The 6,875-nt window shown below is 37.2% G+C and overlaps 2 pseudogenes; one reads left to right on the forward strand and one right to left on the reverse strand.

Annotated features, from left to right (window-relative positions):
* Nucleotides 1-884: 884 nt before the first annotated feature.
* LOC101580937 lies at nucleotides 885-1,217 on the reverse strand (annotated as a pseudogene).
* Nucleotides 1,218-2,704: 1,487 nt separating this feature from the next.
* LOC101581334 lies at nucleotides 2,705-5,383 on the forward strand (annotated as a pseudogene).
* The last annotated feature ends 1,492 nt before the right edge of the window (nucleotides 5,384-6,875 follow it).

Raw genomic sequence — 6,875 nt, forward strand, 5'->3', positions numbered from 1 at the left:
AAAATATTCTAGAAAAAGATGAAAATAACCACAATTACAAGAGCAATAACAGAAGAGACCACCAAGAGGACAAGCAGTTAAACACAGGGGAAAATAGGGAACCTACAGCAGGAAAATGATATGATAAGCCAATACATATCAGTTATTGCCATCAATGTAAATGGTCTCAATTCACCAATCAAAAGAAGCAGCCTGGAAGAGTGGATCAAGAAATAAAATCCAACAATATTCCACATACAAGGAACACATTTAATTTTTTAAAAATCTTTTATTTGTTTATTTGGTACAAGGGCTTGCTATGCAGCTAGGACTCATGGTGATCCTCCTGTTTCAGCCTCCCCAGCACTGGGATTACAGACATGTACCACTGTGACCAGTTTCGGTGGTTGTCATGGTGGCATGGCATGCAGCACTGGGTATTGAACCTGGGTCCTTGTACTTGTCAGGCAGGAATTAGACTGATGAGCAATCTCTCCCATCCCATAAGGAACACATTATTTATTTATTTTTTAAACTAAAGAACATTATTTTTCACTGAGACTTTTTCTTGAGAACATAACTAAACTTTGTCATCATTCCCTACCCCATCTCAAAAGATTAGTACAGTGAATGTTATAAAACAGATAGAAACAATATGAAGGACTAGAACCAATGCCAACAAGGAACAATTTCCATATGAATCATAAAAATGTTTAAGTAAAAGAAAAAAGAAAAAGAAAAATGGGTCAATGAGGGTTTCAGATTGAGAAGATCCTCACACCTCACATTTCATCTAATGCATTCAATCCTGGCAAGAATGTAACAAAATGGAAAAAGGCTCATATGACACAGCACTCTACTGCAGTGCACTTCACACACCTGCATGCCAAGCCCACCCCAAGCCCCTACTGCTTCCAACTCAATTGTTTGCCAGCCTGCTGCACCTGCTGATGAAGGAGCACATAGATCTTCTCTTTGATCCAGTCTTTGTTATAAGGCTGGTATGTCTGAGTATCAGCTTGGTAAACAAGGCAGCTGAAGTCTGCCAGATTATCAATAAAATCAAACAATTGACTGATAGCATATGTGATAGAGGGGCTGTTGGGGTTCATCCTCTTCAGATGTTCTTCATACACTTTACACACACCTTCCATGCATTCATTAACAGATTCACAGTCAGCGTAAGTTCTGCCTTCTGGCCTCTTGGTAGGTTGCACCAGTAAAATAGCATAAGACATCTCACCAAACTCTTCGCAGCTGCAAATGCTGATTCCACAAGCCACACACAGGTCAGGGGTAACACTGCCAATAGCCAAACTCTTCCAGCAAAGCCAACACATCTTAATCAAAAGGAAATTCACAGACTGAAAATCAAAGGATAGAAAAAGATACTCCATATGACAAGAACCTAGAAAAAAGCAGGGATAGCTATTCTATTTGCAGACAATATGCACTTCAAACCAAAAATGATCAAATGAGATAGAAGTAACTACATAATTATTAGGGGAAAACTTCAAGATGAAGAGATAACAATCAAAAACATGAATGTACCAAATATGGGAGCACCCAATATATAAGACATATTTTAATGAATATGAAAAACAAAATAATCAATAACACAATTTTAACAGGGAACTTTATTCCCTCATTGTGACAAAGAAATAGATAAAGTAGACAAGCAATAAAGAAAGAACAATTCTGAACCAAAGTATTAGCAACTGCTTTGAAAATCTGTAGCCCAATTAATTAGAGAATTCAGAAGAAATGGGTAAGTTTCTAGGTATACATTAATTAACAAAGCTGAACAAGAAATTAATAACTCTGACTAATCCAATAATAGGAAATGAAATTGAGGCAGAAAAAAACCTACCTTTTAAGAAAAGCTCAAAACCCAGTAGATTCACCATTAAACAATACAAGAACTTCTGGGAAGATCTAAAACCAGTTTTCCTCAAACAACTGAAGAAATTCATGACCACTAAATGGTCAGACTGTACTGACAGTTTCCTTCCTGAAGCTAGTGTTGCCTGATTATAAAACCAGACAAGGACTCAACAGTAATGACAGAAGAAAAACCTATAGGCCAGTCTTTTTAATGAACAACGATGTAAAGATCCTCATCAAGACACTGGGAAAAAAAAAAAAAGCAACAAATCATGAAAAAATCATATACATGACCAAGTAGGCTTCTAGTGACACAAGGATGGTTCAACACATGCAGATAAATCACATCAGAAAAATAGAAGCAAAAACAAAAGTTTCAGGATTATCTCAGTAAACACACAGAAAAAATACTTTGACAAAACTCAAAATGTTTTCATTGTAAAAATCCTGAAGTAAATAGATATCAGAGGCAATCATCTCAATTTAATAAAGGCAATTCATGACAAAGTGATGGCCAACATCACATTAAAATTGAGAGCTTTCTCTCTAAAATTGGAAACAAGATGGAATATACACTATCATCACTCCTATTCAGTATAGTCCTCACAATAGATTACATACATATACTTTACACAAGGAAGGTAAACATTATGTACTTTAAACATGTACTAATAAAAATCAAAATTAAAAACTTTAGTGAAAGATATCAAGCCACAGAAATACATAAAAATGATGCATAAAAGAAGTCAAAAATCCTTATTTACAGATAGTACGATCCTTTACATAGAAGATCCAAAAAATTTCATCAAGACAGCTTCCTAACTTTATGACGACAACAACTATGGAGACTTGCAGAGGCAGATTTGAAAGTGAAAAGAGTATCAAAGAGCATAAGAAGCAGACCCAAATACCAGGGTGGAGGTGTTGCATCAGACTAAAGCCAATTTTGAAAAAGAAGAAAGGCAGAAAGAACTTAAATGACTTTGAGGTGAGGATACATGGATGCTACCTAATGTCAATGAACAAATTGAGGCTTTCTCAAAGGAACAATCTCTGAAGAAAAGGAAGAAAAAAGGTAAGATTTCAAAACAAGTAAAGAAAGAAAAGAAAAAAAGAGTAAGAAACAAAAATATGAAAAAAGTGAATCAACTGATAGTTCATCAAGCTCTGAGGATGACTGGGTTGAGGCTGCTCCATCCCAAACTCCTGATGGGGAAAAGACCTGGAAAGTGAAAGACGAAGGGTTCGAGAAAGATGATGGCCAGGTTATTCAGAGGGATGCGTGGATGACTGTAGGTTTTATGTCTGTTAAGACTGCGGCACCATCAGCACTTAAAGCTGAGAAGGAAATGACAAGGAAAACAGAGCAGAGAAGAACTAAGCCCATGAGCAGTCTAAATTCTTGAAAGAGAATTGAATCCATATTGGAAGGATGGTGGGACAGGTCTCCCATCAGAAGACTGTAATGTATCATCACTTGCTAAACCTCAGGAGTAGAGGATGGTGGATTAAGCTGGCTTGAAAAGTCTTACCAAAGAATGAAAGAATAAGCTGAAAAACAAAACAGAAAATTTGATGACATTGTAACTGAAGGTACAGGTCAATAGAAATATTTCAGTTGAAATTAGAAGAAGTTGGAAAAACTGCATCCAAAAATGAAGATTCTAGACAAGAGCAGTGGAGGAAACCAACATATTCAGATAAAGTACAAAAGAGCCAAGAAAGTAGGAAATTAGATTTAGTGAAATCTAATAAAAATTCAAGAGATAGGTATGATACAACAGAGACTACAAACAGTAGCAGTACAGATAAATTTAGTGATAATGAGAAACATAAGAGATACATGTCTTCAGAATCACATAAAAGAGAATTCAATTTAAGGCAAAATCAAGAGTTCACTTCTTCAAGAAATTTGAGACCTAAATTCTTAAGACCTTCTGATGCTGATGAACTGTCATCTTATTTCAAGGCTAGAAATTTTGAACCATCTAGTTCATCAACATTAGCAGTAGCTCAGGGTTCTTTGCTGTGTGATGAGGAGGGGACAAGAAACATTCAAGTAAGAAGGCGTTGGAAACAAGTAGCAGTGTTAACTCTGAACACATTTCAGGAAACATGGGAGAAAAACTGACAGCCAAGAGTGTGCGAGAACACTGGGAGGATGCAGAGTCTATATTTGCTGGTGTAGAGGATGAGTCCATCCACGTCCTGAGTGTTGATGAGAACACGTTGGGGGCCAAGATTATTAAGGCAGAGATGATAGGGAACATCGAACTGGCCCAACAATTTAAAGCCCAACTTGAAATCGCTAATAAATTAAAAGAACCTGTAGCACAAATGTCATCAAAAAGAACAGGAGCAGAGGAGAGTGCAGACCAGCAAGAAGTAACCCTTGTCAGGACAGACGAGTCTGGAAGAGCATGGCCACTGAGCACACCAGCAGCTCCACAGTCACAAGCAGGAAGGAGGAGGATACACAGGGTTGCTACCCATGAAGGAAAAGAAAGAATCAGATACTTTCCTCATGATGACCATCTAAGCCCAAATGATTTAGTCAAAAACAAAAAGATGGGGGCTGGGGAGATGGCTCAGTGGAGAAGCGCTTCCCTGGCAAGTGCAAGGGCCTGAGTTCAATTCCCAGTTCTGGAAAAAAAAAATAGGAACAACAGAAAGTAAAAACAAACTCTTTATGAGAATGGCATCTAAGGTTATGGGAAAAGCAGATGTAGACTATTATACTCTAGATGACATTTTTGTATCCAAAGCAGCTGAGGGAGGACATCTTGGCAAGGAGGAAGAGAGTCAGAGGAAGCAGGCTATTGCTATGCACCAGTGTCTTGCTGCACAAATGGAAAAATGTCTGTATTGTTTTGACAGCTCTCAATTTCCCAAGCACCTTATTGTTGCAATAGGTGTTAAGGTTTATTTATGTTTACCCAACTTCTCATCTCTTTCTGAGGGGCACTGCCTGATAGTCCCTTTGCAGCATCATCGAGCTGCTACCTTATTGGATGAAAACATCTGGGAGGAAATTCAGATGTTTAGGAAATCATTAGTAAAGATGTTTGAAGATAAAGGGTTGGATTGCATCTTTTAAGAAACTAATATGAACATGAAGAAACAGTATCACATGATTTATGAAAGTATTGTTCTCCCAAAGGAAGTGGGTGATGTGGCTCCTGTCTATTTTAAGAAAGCAACAATGGAACCTGATGAAGAGTGGCCCGTGAACAAGAAATTAATTGATCTTTCTTCAAAAGACATCAGAAAGTCTGTTCCCAGGGGCTTACCTTACTTTTAGGTGGACTTTGGCCTCCAAGGAGGCTTTACCCATGTCACTGAAGATCAGCACAAATTCTCTCATTACTTTGGAAAGGAAATCATTGGTGGGATGTTGGATCTAGAGCCAAGACTTTGGCGGAAGGGCGTCCTTGAAAGCTTTGAGGGTCAGAGGAAGAAAGCACTGCAGTTTGCTCAGTGGTGGAAATCATATGACTTCACCAAAAGCATAAAGTGTTGACATGCACCTCTCATTTTTAATTTCCTCTTCAGATACTCTTTTAATCTCCACTGCATCTCACTGAACAGTTAAGCTTCAGCTCACAGGGAAAAAAGTAAGAGCAGCAGACTGCTCTGGGTCTGTACCCTGTGCACTGCTGTATTGTGTTGTTCTTTTCCTTCGCCTTCTGGAGACTTTATTTTAGTGTCTGTAGAGTAACAGCAAGTTTACTGGATGGCCACTTACATTCCTGTTCTGTACCTACTTTTTGGTGTTCTGAATAAGTTAATCTAGTGAAGGGTTTTCTCGAAGGATACCTGGGAAGCCTTAAAAATCCTTGGTTTAGAGGAAGTTAGGCCTGCTTCAGGGTAGCTTATTACTTGGCTTCTTTGCTTTTTAGAATAAAATGATATATTCAGTAATAATTGAATTCATTTTTTAAATAACTGTATATAAGGGCTCTTGATTTTCTAACCATAACATATAGTATTATTACTATTTGCTTTGTTCAAGAAAAAGACTGCCTTGAGAAAACTAAAGAATTAAATTGGTAATGAAAATGTAATATAGTCACAATTCAAATGTATCTGTTTTTCTGGAGTTTTACATAGTCTTAGTTTTGGTAATTCAAAAAGAATTCAAAAACAATTGTTCTATGTAACTCAATTTACAGTTGTTTAAGAGGGTATTTATTTATTTATTTATTTTGGTATTTTAGTACAGGGTCTATGGGGTCTAACTACACAGATCAGACTCATAATGATCCTCCTGTTTTCAGCCTCCCAAGCTCTGGGATTATTGGCCCACGCCACACCCATTTTCAGTCTCAGCAGGCCTGGAGGGCAGTGCCGGCATGGCATGTACTGCTGAGGATTGAACCCCAGTCCCTGTGCTTTGCCTAAGTAGGTGCTTCAGTATACGGAGCTATTTGACTGGCCATGTTCAGTTTTTGAAAGTAAAAATTTGCAGCCAAATCGCTATTATTGGTTTATATTGATTATTATAAAATCTTCAATAATGAGAGTATTCTAAATGTCAGGAGCATGTTTTCTCTCGACCACTACTGGATTTATTTATTTTCACTTTTTAAAGATTGGTTGTACAGACTGATGGGTTTCATTTTGGCAGATTGGTACATGCACCTGCTTTGATCATTTTCATCTCCCCAACACCCCGCCCCACTTGCCTATTTGATTTTAAGTACTTAATTATTGTAGTTCTCTGTACTTGGTGTTGGTAGGAAGTCCTATTCTCACAAAATATGGCTACAATGTGGGAGTGTGCCTGCTGTTTTTCTTCATGTGGAAGATACTGTTGTAGCATTTTCAACATGTTGTTAGGAAGCTGCATGTAAACTTTTTATCGTGAAATTCTAAATACTTAGAATGAAGCATATTTCAGAGTAATAACTCTAAACATTTATTTTTAATATCAACATCTTATGTAAAAAAGTTTGTATTTGACAAACTTTTGTAAAAAAAGTTTGTATTTGACAAATAAAATAAAATTTAAT

This window comes from Octodon degus, unplaced genomic scaffold (genome assembly GCF_000260255.1).
Source record: "Octodon degus isolate 3935 unplaced genomic scaffold, OctDeg1.0 scaffold00122, whole genome shotgun sequence".
NCBI lineage: Eukaryota > Metazoa > Chordata > Mammalia > Rodentia > Octodontidae > Octodon > Octodon degus.